General features: G+C 42.8%; 1 protein-coding gene and 1 long non-coding RNA gene across 3 annotated transcripts in view; both read right to left on the reverse strand.

Annotated features, from left to right (window-relative positions):
- LOC144578687 (uncharacterized) overlaps positions 1-10,998 on the reverse strand; it is a 289,035-nt gene extending 278,037 nt beyond the window's left edge. For both annotated transcript variants that reach the window (XR_013524954.1, XR_013524953.1), the window contains exon 1: positions 9,774-10,998. The gene's annotated coding sequence lies outside the window, so the exon portion shown is untranslated. The remainder of the gene's footprint in view (positions 1-9,773) is intronic.
- A 930-nt stretch (positions 10,999-11,928) lies between these two features.
- Positions 11,929-14,652, reverse strand: part of LOC144578688 (uncharacterized) — an 867,227-nt gene continuing 864,503 nt past the window's right edge. Inside the window, exon 7 of the long non-coding RNA XR_013524955.1 lies at positions 11,929-14,576. This is a non-coding gene — a long non-coding RNA (uncharacterized LOC144578688). The remainder of the gene's footprint in view (positions 14,577-14,652) is intronic.

Consider the following 14,652-nt stretch of genomic DNA (forward strand, 5'->3'; position numbering starts at 1 on the left):
GCTATGGTCCCTACCATTCTGATTTGAAAGGTTGCTATGTAAGATCGTTACTATCATTGCATTGTTCACTGTTCTGGTGATTTATTACTGTACAACAAATTATCTCAAAACTTGGGAGGCTTACAGCAATATTTTTTAAATTCCCACAATTGTGTTGGTTGACTGGGAGGCTCTTCAGCTTAAAATGATATTATTCAAGGCATTGGAAAGGCCATAAGGTCAAAGGGGCTTCACTCACATAGCTGGCCATTAGTGATGGCCAGCAGCTGTTAGATCTGTTGAGGCACCATTTTCCTTTCTGTGGGCCTCTACATATGGCTGCTTCCTCACAAAACATAGAGATGGAGTTTCAAAAAGCTGCAGATCTCTTAAGCCTTAGCCATCAACGTTACTTTGACTCATTGATTGTTCTTAAAGTATTGCTGTGTGAGTAACAGAGCTATTCCAGAGTCAGTGTGTCAGGAAAATGCACAAGGACTTAAATAGCTGAAGCAAGGGATCACTGGGGGCCATCTTGGAGAGTGGCTTTCATAGTTGCAGTATTGGTTGTTAAGGGAAAAAATGTGGTAATAGACACAATTTTAAACAGGTATTTTTCAGGGCAAGAAAGTAGTCCAGAATTTATTGAAATTAGTTACAGTTTTGGAAAGTAAGTTAAAACATAGATATCATAGCTTTATTCTGTTGACTTATAGATTTTAGTCAAATATAAGGTGTGAGTAAAAGCTGTTTAATCCAATGTAACAAATAATAAGCACTTATTAGATGTCAAATATAGGACTAGTTATGGGAGTAATGTGATGTGCCTGATATAAGCCTTGCCCATGAGAAACTTCCTGAATAACTGGCAGGCAGAATGGAAAATAGATAATAACAAAATGGAAGCAACGATATTAAAAGAGAGTTGCATAAAGTGCTGTGGAGAATACAATTCAATTGTTCCCAGAGATGAGATGAAATGTGATCTTTTCTTTGAAAGATGAGTATGCATTTTTCTAGCAGTGAAAAAGAGAGAGAATGAAAAGAATAGACTTTTTATGTGCCTACTTTGTGCCACGTGCTGTGCTAGGTGGCATTTATCAATTATCTACTTTGGTTTTTAAAGCGTTCCCATGAAACAGATATTATAATACCCATTTTATAAGAAGAAACAGATAAAATTACTTACCCAAGGTTAAACATATCAGGGACTGTGATTCCAAAATCCATAGTCATTTACTACCCCATATTGTCAGGCAGTAATAAAAGCACATTGAATTTAAAATACTTTCAGAATGTTTACTACTCTTTCCATGAGACTGACTGGGCAGGGATCATATAAAAAGTCTCCCCTGCTTCTATACATCCTCTCTAGAATTCCTCAATTCCTCGTATCACTTCCCTGTGGAAGGCTGAGCCAGGATTTCCCTTGCCTTAGAAGTTATTTCAATATGAAAATGTTCGATATATAGGAAGTTGGAAATACTGATCTGTAGCCCAAGATTGATAAATGTTCAGATGTAGATTAGAAATCATAAACATGTAGTTAGTAGTAGTAATACTAGAACTGGTAGAGGTAGAAGTAGTAGTAGCAGCAATATAATAATAGTAAGAAATAAGAATATATAATTGTAGTAAGCTCTAATGCTGCAATGGTATTACACATGATATTCTGCTAGAACCTTCTTATGTACTCCTTTAAACCCTAGATCAAGTAAATTCTACACTACATTTATATCTTAGCTTATACAGAATATCTATTCAGTCTTCCTTGATTTCTTCAGCCTAGGTTCAAGTATTTTACATATTTTATTAAAAATTATATTCGTTTACTTCACAGAAAGAAAATTTATTTGTATGATTCAAAAAAAATATGCCTGTATTCATTTTTAGTGCATAAGCTCTATTGGGGAGAAAAATAATCTCTTTTTTATTGCATTGTATGTCCTGCTCATACTCAGTAGACAGCACATAGTAGATATTTAAATTTTTCTGAATACATGAAAGGATAATTAAATTCTGGGCATGTACAATGTGAACAGAATGCTATACAATATCAGTTTTTAAGTAGTAAACTGAGAAAGTTGTGCCCCTGAAAGAAGCAGCAGAAAATGCTATTAACCCTGACAGAACTAGTAGAGGTAGATGTAGTATATATATATTTTATATATAATACATATATATAATATATACACACACATGCTGTACACACACACACCATATACACACATACATGACATACACACACACTATATACACATATACATGACATACACGCCATATACACACATACATGCCATACACACACACATACATCACACACACACACACACACACACACACCTCATTGGTTATGTTTCTCTGGAGAACCCTGACTAATACAGATTTTGGTACTGAGAGTGGTTCTAGAGGAAAAAACTCTTAAGGGAAAATTTTCTGAATTCGTTTTGGGTTTTCCATAATTGGATCTGTAACCTGATTAGATTTAAAGTCACTAACAACTATTTTCAGTAGTAAAGATAGTTCGTGGTGTTATCTGGCAATATAGATACACAAAATATCAACAACATATAATCATAATTAAATGCTTTTAAGAAGCAAAGATCTGAGATATCCTGGAATACTGAGGCCATTAGGCTTTGATAGCCCAGAAATTTAGATTCCTGTGTAAGCCAAACAAATGCAAACAGAAAACAAAACTTACGTGTAACTAATGACAAACCACCAACTGACCTCTGAGTACTTTCCACTTTGACCAATCAAATATATTTATCTTGATTTTGCAAACATAAAAATTTCCTTTTTGTTTCTCTCACTGGAATAGTAAACAACTTTCAGTCTGGTTTTTCCCAATTGATAAATTGTTGAATGCTCAAATAAATTCTTTAAAATTGTAATGTGCTTAAGTTTTTATTGTTGTTACACTTCTAATGTCACTGGATAAAGTGGGAAAAGAAAAGGATGAGTGATCCAAAAAGTTGCTTATTTTGAATGAGACCCAGAATAAATGAAAACTCTGCAACAGTTCCAGGCTGCCATTTAAGCTCCCATATGTGCAAGTGAGCCATATGATTCAACAGATGCAATGGTGTGTTTATTGTCAGTGGCAGTTAGCAATGCTGTTTGGAAGTCACTATAGTGCTCCTGTAGGTGACTATACACTGATTCATAGGCTATGGCCAAAGGTTTGGTCAAAAGATCAGGGACTTTTCCAAGCAGAAAATTAATGACAAAATAGTCTGAAATACCCTAGCGAGGCTGTAATAAATACATTTTAAACAATCCTGCTAACTCCATTTTGCCCACCCTGAACTATGTTGCCCACCCTGAGCTATGTAGGGCATTCTGTTCTGAGAGCTTGTGGTCTGAGACACCTGGCATCTTTGTAACCAATTTTTTGAGAAACAGGGCCTATTGGCCTATACATCCTGTACTTGCAACCGTGCAACTGCTTACCCCACATCCTGAGTAAAAAACAACTTTAAGTAGAACTTTTTTGTTAGGCACCCCCCTTCCCCTAACTTGCTCCTTCTGCTTCTGTAATAATCTGCTTACCGCCCCCTGACCCTAAACCGGTATAAAAATGTTGACTGCCCTTTGTTTGTGCCTGAGAGGTTTGAGCATTAGCTGAATCCCGGATGTTGGCATTAAAAGTGGACTCTCAAAAATGGGCAAAGGATATGAACAGACACTTTACAAAAGAAGACATACATGAGGCCAAAAACGTATCAAAAAATGCTTATCATCACTGGTCATTAGAGAGATGCAAATCAAAACTACATTGAGATACCAGCTCACACCAGTTAGAATGGCGATCATTAAAAAATTAGGAGACAACAGATGCTGGAGAGAATATGGAGAAATAGGAACACTTTTACACTGTTGGTGGGAGTGTAAATTAGTTCAACCATTGTGGAAGACAGTGTGGCGATTCCTCAAGGCCTTAGAAATACAAATTCCATTTGACCCAGCAATCCCATTACTGAGTATATATCCAAAGGACTATAAATCGTTCTACTATAAGGACCCATGCACACGAATGTTCATGCAGCCCTGTATATAATAGCAAAGACCTGGAACCAACCCAAATGCCCATCGATGATAGACTGGACTGGGAAAATGTGGCACATATACACCATGGAATATTATGCAGCAATCAAAAATGAAGAGTTTGTGTTGTTTGTAGGGACATGGATGAATCTGGAGAACATCATTCTCAGCAAACTGACACAAGAACAGAAACTGAAATACCACATATTCTCACTCATAGGCGAGTGAGGAAAAATGAGAGCACATGGACACAGGGAAGGGAGTACTACACACTGGGGTCCATTGGGGAGAATAGGGGAGGGACAGCCTGGGGAGAAATGCCAAATGTGGGTGAAGGGGAGGAAGGCAGCAAAGCACACTGCCATGTGTGTACCTATGCAACTATCTTGCATGTTCTGCACATGTACCCCAAAACCTAAAATGCAATTAAAAAAAAAAAGTGGACTCTCAACAAACTCAGGGCACGGCGCTTCTGTTTAACCTCGCTTGGGTATAACATTCGGAGGCCCCAGTGAGATATTGTATCACCACTGGGCCTGGACCAGGCTTGCTCTGGACCTCCACAGATGAATGATGAACTATAGGGGAGGTGCCCCCTGAGACATCTCAGGGCCCTGTAGGTCACCGTCTCAGGAGAGGAATGGACCAACTGCCACCGCTGCCCACAAAATTTGGCCCTGGGTCCCCTGTCTCAGGTCCTGGCAAGGAAAGTCAGATCTGACTCTGCTCTGTTTTCTGGTTTGAGGAAGGGACACACCCTGACAAGGGCACCCCTTCATTGATCCTGTCTGAAATCCAGGATGCTAGAGGACAGAACCACGGGTCACTGAATTTGTCTGGTTTATGACAATTGTGTTAGCCTCTGAATAAATGTGTGCATGCATGTGTGAGTGCGTGGGACCTTAGAGGCTTATGTCCTAGGACCCAGTTCTTTGTTTGTCCTTGAAACTGCATGATCATTTATTTATCTCAGTGCCTGATCTATCTCAGTGTCAGTTGTCCTGTTTTGTTTCTAACATCTGGATTTGTATGTCTCGTGTCTGTTGTGCTGTTTGTCTCCAGCGTTTGAATTTGTATGTCCCACCATCCTTATTGCCCAAGACAATTGGGTAAAAACTTTTTCAAGGTCCTCAGTGCAGACTTCCTAATCTTAGGAAGTCAAATCGCTCATTAACCATTTGGGTTGACTATCTCAGTCCTGTCTTTTCTGTCAAAAACAGATCAGGTGTTGTTACAGAAAAATTGTCCTAAACATCTACTAGTCTGGAATTTCTGAAACTAGAAAGGTTGGGGCTGCCTAGACTGTCACACCCCATGCCCCAGTGACTGGTCTGGCCCCTCCTTGCATGAGCCAGACTTCTCCTATGTGCCGCCCCTCAGCCTCCTGCTCCCCTGGGATCCCCACGGTCTCCTCATCCTCGTCTCCTGTGGTCTCTCCGCCTATCACCTCCCGACTGTGGTCTCAGCCAGAGGAGGCTGCCCCATTCCTCCCCTTAAGGGAGGTACCACCCCTGCCAGGTAGTGAGCGAGCTGTCCCATTTTTGGTTTATGTACCATTTTCTACCTCTGACTTGTAACTGGAAATCTCAGAAACTGCCGTTTTCCGAAAAACCCCGGACTCTGACCTTTCTGGTGGAATCCATACTTCAGACTCATCGTCCTACCTGGGATGACTGTCAGCAAATCCTCCTCACCCTTTTTACTGCGGAGGAAAGGGACCATATCCACAGAGAAGCACAAAAGCATTTCCTCTCCTCCACTGGTCAGCCTAAAGAGGAGGCCAGAGACCGGTTGGAGGAAGTCTTCCCTACCAGCAGACCAAACTGGTAACCCAATTCCTCCGGGCGGGCGGGGAGGCAGGCTTTGGACAACTTTCACCAGCATCTACTCACAGGCATTAAGGGAGCTGCATGAAAACCCATGTATTTATCCAAGACCACAAAAGTGGTCCAGGGGGCTGATGAGTCTCCTGGGGTGTCCTTGGAACGTCTCCAGGAAGCCTTTCACATTTATACCCCATTTGATCCAGCTGCTCCTGAAAATAGCCACACTTTAAATTTGGCTTTTGTAGCTCAGGCAGCCCCAGACATCCAGGAAAAATTACAAAAATTAAAAGGATTTAGTGGCATGAACATCACACAACTTTTAGAAATAGCCCAAAAGGTGTTTGATAATAGAGAAAATGCTGCTGACAGACCTTCCAAGAGACAGGCAAAAATTTTGGTGGCTGCCCTCCAGGAGATATGGGGGAGACCCCCTTCCCAACAAATCAACAAGATACTGAGTCTCAGAACAAAAGGCCCAAATCTGCTTCCAAAAGGTATCTTATTCATGATACGAGCTCACCTAGGGAAAGTGGGCACTTTTCGATGCTGGGAAACTGACTATCTTGCAGATCCCAACCCCCACCACAAAAAAAGTGTGGAAATTCCTGGAAGCTGCAGGATATTGCCCCCTCTAGATTCTGGGATCACAGAAATTTGCCAAGCCCCTCTACACTGCAACCAGTGGAAGTGGGAAATTGGTCTGGACTGAAACAGAGGAACAGGCCTTTCAAAACCTAAAAAAGGCTCTTGCTGAAGCACCAGCTTTGGCACTCTGGGATATGTCAAAACCTTTCCACCTGTTTGTCCATGAAAGCAAGAGCATAGCCAAGGGGGTCCTCACCCAGACCCTGGGACCATGGCAATGGCCAGTTGCCTATTTATCAAAAAGATTAGACCCAGTGGCCTCAGGTTGGCCAAGCTGCCTATGGGTAGTGGCAGCTACTACAAACTTGGTCTGGGAAGCCAGTAAGTTAACCTTGGGCCAAAAATTGGCCCTTATGGCACCCCATGAAGTGGAAATCCTGCTCAGAAGTGCCTCGGAAAAATGGATGTCAAACTCACGGATCCTACAGTACCAGAGCCTGCTACTGGATCAGCCCAGGCTAACTTTCCATCCTGTGCAGTGCCGAAATCCAGCAACTTTGCTCCCATCCATGACTGCTAAGAAATACTGGAGGTCACAGAAACTGGCAGGCTGGACTTGCCGGAAACCCCTCTAAAACAAGTGGATGCCACTTTGTTCACTGATGGAAGCAGCTTCATCAACCAGGGGGTTCATAAGGTCGGCACAGCTGTCACAAGAGAGATTGTGTGGGCTCAAGAACTACTGGTTGGCACCTCCGTACAGAAAGCTGAATTAATAGCCCTCACCCAGGCCCTTCATTGGGCAAAAGACAAGCAGGTAAACATTTACACTGACAGCTGGTATGCCTTTGCTACCGTGCATGTACATGGGGCCATATACCAGGAAAGGGGACTACTTACTTCTGCAGGAAAACTATCAAAAACAAAGAAGAAATTCTGGCCCTGCTCGAGGCTGCGTGGCTTCCCCATCAGGTTGCTGTGATCCACTGCAAAGGACACCAGGTAGACGAAATGACCATTGCCCGGGAAAGTCAGAAAACAGACTCTGCAGCCCGGAGAGCGACCATCCTTCCTGTCACCCCACTGACTATGTTGCCAGTCATATCCTACCCATGGCCACATCTGCCCAATCGTCTGACATATTCTCCAGAGGAAGAAGACAAGCATCAGATCTTCGGGCCAACAAAAACTAAAATGGACGGTGAATCCTCCCAGACTCAAAAATCTTCCCACCTGAGTCTCTAGAGAGGGCCCTAGTGGGCCAATTTCATTCCACCACACATCTAGGAGAAACCAAGTTGGCACAACTTCTACGGGACCATTTCAAAATCCCCCGCCTCCAAGACTTGACTACACAGGCAGCTGACAGCTGCATGGCCTGCACACAAGTGAATGCCAGGCAAGGTCCAAAACCTAAACTGTGCCGCCGCCTCCAGGGGTGCAGTCCCAAAGAGAGATGGGAAGTAGATTTTACAGAAATAAAATCATACCGGGCTGGATATAAGTATCTCCTGGTAATAGTAGACACTTTTTCTGGATGGACTGAGACACTTGCCACTAGAAATGAAACTGCCTCTACAGTAATAAAAATTTTATTAAATGAAATCATTCCCTGATACCGGGTCAGCTGCCAGTGGGTCAGATAACGGTCCAGCCTTGGCCTTGTCTATCACTCAGGTGGTCAGTGGGACACTAAATGTCAGATGGAAACTACATTGTGCCTACAGGCCCAGAGCTTGGGACAGGTTGAACACATGAACTGAACTTTAAAGGACACCCTTACAAAACTCGTTCTAGAGATCCATAAAGTTGGACAAACCTCCTTCCCCTCGCGCTCCTTAGAACCAGATGCTCTCCTTATAGGGCAGAATTCACCACACATGAAATTATGTTTGGCAGAGCACCCCCTATTTTACCAAAGTTAAAGGATGTTGATTTGGCAGAAATCTCTCATGCTAACCTGTTACAGAACTTACAGTCTCACCAACAGGTACAAGATTTTATCCAGCCACTTGTTCTAGAAACAAACTCAACCCCTGCTCCTAACCCACCATCATCTGATCATCTCTTCCACCCAGGAGACGTTGTATATGTCAAAAAGTTCCAGAAGGAAGGACTTACCCCATCGCGGAAGGGACCTTACAACATGATCCTGACAACCCCCACTGCCTTAAAGGTTCACGGTATTCCAACCTGGATCCACTGCTCCTGTGCAAAGCCCACCACCAAGACTCAACAAGCAACATGGGTCCCTGAGTCAGGACCCATTCCTTTAAGACTGCGCTTAGAAAGAGTGAAAACCCCCGAGTAACCCTCACCATTTGCTTTTTCTTCTCCCTCTTTGTTATTCCTGTCACCACATGCCAACTCCAGGCCCCTGATGAGCACACCTATTCCTTCCTCATTACTTCTTTCCAAATAGGACAAGTGGTTAATAATACTATTTGGAAGGGGACACTGTCCCATGCAGAGTTAACCCTTCAAGTTGACCTCTGTGCCCTATTCCCAGAGGCTAGCCCTCATGTCAGCGCCCCACAGGGGGTTTGACTTGGGGTACCTTTCCTGGGATGTGGAAGATCTGTCAAAGCTGAAAAGGAACTTCAGTCAATTAACTTTTACCTGTGTTCAGGAAATCCCTCAGATATAAACTGCCAGCAAGTAGATGAATATTTTTGCCCATATTAGTCCTGTGTAACTCTAGCCACCTATTGGGGGCGGGGGACCAGCAGAATCTTCAACCCTCTCCTCAGCCCGTGCTGCCTGTCCTAACGCGTACTCAATGAAATCCTGTAACCCCTCGTACTTAACTATCCACAATCCCTCTGCCTTCTACTGGACCATGGGAATGACCTGGGGACTCAGACTAGATGTAACTGGACGAGATCCAGGAACTTTGTAATCCAAAAGAAAGTTCTTACGTACTGGAGACCGCCAAACCCTATTGTGCCCATAGTAGACTTAGGAGACCCTATGTTTCAGCCTCATCCCTAGTTAAAAAGATTTCAACCAGCCTGCCCCAGCAGTCTCCGGGCTTGAGCCTAAGCCTCATTTAGCCCCGAGCTTGACGAACATTCTGACTGACATGCATAAGCTTCTAAATACCACCCGGCCTGAGTTGGGCCAGGACTGTTGGTTACGCCTAAAGGCAAAACCCCTGTACTATATAGGCGTGGGGGTAGAAAATCCTAACTCACTCAAGTCCCCTCCCTGCAATAAGCCTTCCCGTTCACTCACTCTGAGTGATATTGCTGGAAATGCTTCCTGCTTAATCAGTTCTAAATATAACCTGTCTGCCTCTCCGTTTCAAACCGCATGTAATAAATCTTTACTCACTGTTATGAATTCTTCGTTATCCTACAAAGCTCCCAACGGCACTTGCTTGGCCTGCACCTCCGGTCTTGCTCGCTGCATAAACGGAACAACTCCAGAAGCAAGTCCTGAACTGTGTCTCTTAGTCCGTGTACTTCCCTAAGTATATGCATACAGTGGGCCGGAAGGACACCACCACCTCGCCCTGCCGGGGCTACACCCCAGGTTCAGCCGCGCGGCCCCACTGCTGGTGCACCTTTTGGTAGGATATGACGTAGCTACTTCCCCGAGTATATGTGTACGGTGAACCGGAAGGACAACACCCCCTCGCCCCGCCGTGACTATACTCCAGGTTCAGCCGCGCGGCCCCACTGCTTGTGCACCTCTTGGTAGGACATGGCGTAGCTAGTTCCCCGAGTATATGTGTTTGGTGAACCGGAAGGACAACACCTCCTCGCCCCGCCGGGACTATACTCCAGGTTCAGCCGGGGCCCCACTGCTGGTGCCCCTCTCGGTACAACTTGGTGTAGCAGGCTCCACCGCCCTGGGAACTGCAGCTCTAATTTGAGGAGAAACTGAACTAGTATCAATATCCCAACGTTAACTCTGATCTACAAGGAATTCAGTCTGCCATAGACATGTCAGATGCCCAATTAGACTCTCTGGCTGAGATGGTCCTTCAAAACCTCCGGGGCTTAGATCTGTTATTTATGTCCCAAGGCGGACTCTGTGCTGCCTTAAGGGAAAGCTGTTGTTTCTATGCTAACAAGTCTGGAGTCCTTAGGGACATCCTCCAGAAGGTCAGAGATAACATAGACAAACGCTGCAGAGAGTGAGAAAATAACACTCCTTGGTATCAGGGATTGTTTAATTGGAAGCCCTGGCTCACTACCCTAATCACCGGGCTGGCAGGCCTCCTATTCCTACTTCTTCGAGATCTAACTTTTTGGCCATATATACTACATTGGCTCCTAAAATTCATCAAACAGCGTATAGCCTCTGTCAGCCTCATGTATCTCAGAACCCACTATTATCCCTTGGATAGCACTGAGGAATCCATGATTTGATTCTGCCAATACATCAATTGGGAATGAAATACCCTAGCATGGCTGTAATAAATACATTTTAAACAATCCTGCTAACTCCATTTTGCCCACCCTGAGCTATGTTGCCCACCCTGAGCTATGTAGGGCATTCTGTTCTGAGAGCTTGTGGTCTGAGACACCTGGCATCTTTGTAACCAATTTTCTGAGAAACAGGGCCCACTGGCCCTGTTTCTATACATCCTGTACTTGCAACTGTGCAACTGCTTATCCCACATCCTGAGTGAAAAAAGCAACTTTAAGTAGAACTTTTTTGTTAGGCACCCCTCCGCCCCCCCATTCCCCTATCCTGCTCCTTCTGCTTCTGTAATAATCTATTTACCGCCCCCTGACCCTAAAGTGGTATAAAAATGTTGAATGCCCTTTGTTCATGGCCGAGAGGTTTGAACTCTAGCTGACTCTCGGATGCTGGCATTAGAAGTGGACTCTCAACAAACTCAGAGTGTGGCGCTTCTGTTTAACCTCGCTTGGGTGTAACAAGTCTTTGGTAGAGATAGGTGTGTAGACCTCTCTGAATGGGCAAAAAACATGAAGATATTTGTGACCTATGTGAATGCTCACCAGAAGGAAACTTCAGTGGAAGAAGATTTTAATAATCAAGTGTGTAGACTGACCTGTTCAGTCTGCTCCTCTCTCCAGACACCTCTGTCATTACCCAATGGGATGAACAAATTGGCCAGGGTGACAGGGATGAAAATTGTGCATAAGCTCAGTAACACAAACTTCCACCCACCAAGGTGACCTGGCTACAGTCACTGCTGAGTGCCCAATCTGCCAGCAGCAGAAACCAACACTGATTCTACAAAATGACACCATTCCCCAGGGTGATTAGCTAGCTACCTGGTGGCATACTTACTACATTTGACTACTTCTGTTTTAGAAGGAGCAGTGTTTGGTTCTTACTGGAATGGACATTTACTTTGGATATCCATTTTTCTTCCCTGCACACAATGCTTCTTCCAAATCTTCCATCCATAGACATACAAAATGTCTATCTACCATCATGTTATTTCAAATAGCATTGTTTCTGATTAAGAAACTCATTTCACAGCAAATGAATTGAGCAAAAGGGTCATGCTTCTGAAATTTACTGGTCTTATCATGTTCCCTGCTATGCTGAAACAGCTGAATTGATAGATCTATGGAATGGCCTTTTAAAGACTCAACTGCATTGCCAACAGGTGATAATACATTTTAGGCCTGTTGCAAAGTTATTCAGTAGGCTACATATGCTCTGAAAAAATGTCCAATATGTGTTGCTGTTCCTCTCATAGCCAAGACTCAGAGGTCTTGGAAATGAGGGGTGAAAAATGGGAGTAGCATGAATCTTTTTTTTTCCTAGTGACTCAGTAGCGAGATGTCTACTTCTTGTCTTCATGACCTTATATTCTGCTGTCCTAAAAGTCTTAGTTCCAAAGAGAGGAATGCTTCCATCGTAAAATCTAACAATTACCTCACTGAAATAAAAGTTAAGATTGCCACTAAGCCCATTTTGGACTATTCATGCCTCTGAATCAACAGGCAAAGGAAGAGTTACTGGCTGGCTTTGGGTGACTGATCCTGATTAACAAAGAAAAACTGGACTGCCATTTCACAATGGAAGTAAGAAAAAGTGTGTGTGGAATACAGGAGATACCCTAGGGAGTCTCTTAGGATTACCATACTTTGTGATTAAAGTCAATGGAAAACTACAGCAACCAATGAGATAGGAGTACTAATGCCCAGACCCTTCAGGATTGGTTCGGGTCACTCAACGTGGTAAAGAACTATAACAAGGTCAAGTGCTTGCTGAAAGCAAAGAAAACATAGAATGGATAGTGACAGATGGTAGTCGTGAATACCAGCTATGACCCTTTGACCATTTTACATAAATGAGGCCTGTGGTTGTCATAATGGTCAGGAATATTTCCTCTTTATTTTGCTATGAATATGGTTTGTGTGTGTGTGTGTGTGCACGTGCATGTGCGTGCGCACTTATACAGTTGACCCTTGAACAATATGGGGGTTGAGACACTGACCCCCATGCAGTCAAATTTCACGTCTGACTTTTGATTTCCCAAAACTTAACTACTAGTTGTCTACTATTGACCAGAAGCCTTATGGATGACATAAACAGATGACTAACACAGATTTTGAATGTTACATGTATTATATATGGTATTCTTACAATAAATAAGCTAAAGAAAAGAAAATGTTTTTAAGGAAATCATAAGGAAGAGAAAATATATTTACCATTTATTAGGCAGAAGTGGATCATCATAAAAGTCTTTGTACTCATCATCTTCACATTGAGTAGGCTGAGGAGGTAGAACAGGAGAGGCTGGTCTCACTGTCTTGGATGGCAAGAGTGGAAAAAAATCCAAATATAAGTGGATCAGCACAGTCCGTACTCATGTTGTTCAGGGGTCAACAGTATATACATACTTAGGTATATGAATATCTCTATTTTCTTCTCTCTCTCATCACCTTATCACGTAACATAACATGGACTGACTTTATTGTATTTAAGTATGGTTAACTTTGCACTATAGTATTTAAGTTACAGGATACCAGAGAAGAGTAGACATCAGTCAAAGATTTTGCATCCTGTTCTGGGGAAAGTCTTAGCGAATTTCCAGCTGTACACAGCACAGTTATATCATGTCAGGTGGAAGTATAGTGTTGTTATTATATTTAAGGGGAAATAAAATATGGATTAAAGAAATATATATGGGTACAAAGTTGACCGGGGTGGGCTTGTGATGGTTAATTTTATATGCCAACTTGAGGATATTTTTGGATGATATCAACACTTAAATCAGTGAAATCTGGATCAATCAGATTGTCCTTCATAATGTGAATGGGCCTATCCAATCAGTTGAACCCCAGAATAGAATTAAAAGACTGACCTCCCCCACACAGAGGGAATTCTCCAGCAGACTGCATTCAAACTGCATCTGTACATCAGCTCTCTTTCGTTTCTGTCTGCCAGTCCACAGGGCAGCAGGTTTTGAACTTATTGGTTCTGTTTCTCTGGAAGACTAACTAATTCATAGGATAAAGTTTTATCTTTCAATTTATTCACCAAATAGGAAAGATAAAGAAGGGCTGCTGGAGAAAGTGCCAGACTAGAACCATAACCACATATTGTGCTATAATCCTTGCCAACTCTATGATAAACCTATTTGCGACATTACTACCTCATTCACCAAAGTCAAAGAATATATTTTTCATTCTGAAATAAAAGAAATCTGTTTCTTTTCTTTCTTTCAAATTCTCAAGGTGATTTTTGCAAACTCCAGATAAAAATTGAAGCTTAAAAGATAACAAGCCTCACTGAAAGTTTGTTCTGATGGACTGTTCCAGAAAGTGTATGGAGAGAGAATTTGATTGCCCATTTCTGGAGGAGAGGTTTTTATATATTGAGGTGTTTCTTGCCAAATGTTGGCCTAATTAAGCCTGAGAAAGCCCATTTCTCTGCAGGCCTGGAGCCACAGGATAAAGACAAGCAGTGCTGTAGCATCATGAGACTTTATTATTACGTTGGCAAGATTCCTTTATAAGGAGTAGTTGGGAAGACACCTGGCTAACTGGGGCTTACAGAATGTATGATTTCCGCAACATTGCAGCTGGATATGAAGAGCACAGTGCAATTTCTGGAGGAAGATGCTTTGCAGTTGCCAAGAGGCTGAGTATTTCCAAAGGATAATCAACCAATAATCCTCTTATTCATGCTGATAGTGTTCTGCAAAGCAAATGAAGCATTTGAGGTGGTTCAGATGGACTGATTCCTCAAACCAGTAAAAGCAGTAAGTAGATGT

Source organism: Callithrix jacchus, chromosome 12 (genome assembly GCF_049354715.1).
Source record: "Callithrix jacchus isolate 240 chromosome 12, calJac240_pri, whole genome shotgun sequence".
In the NCBI taxonomy this organism is placed as follows: domain Eukaryota; kingdom Metazoa; phylum Chordata; class Mammalia; order Primates; family Cebidae; genus Callithrix; species Callithrix jacchus.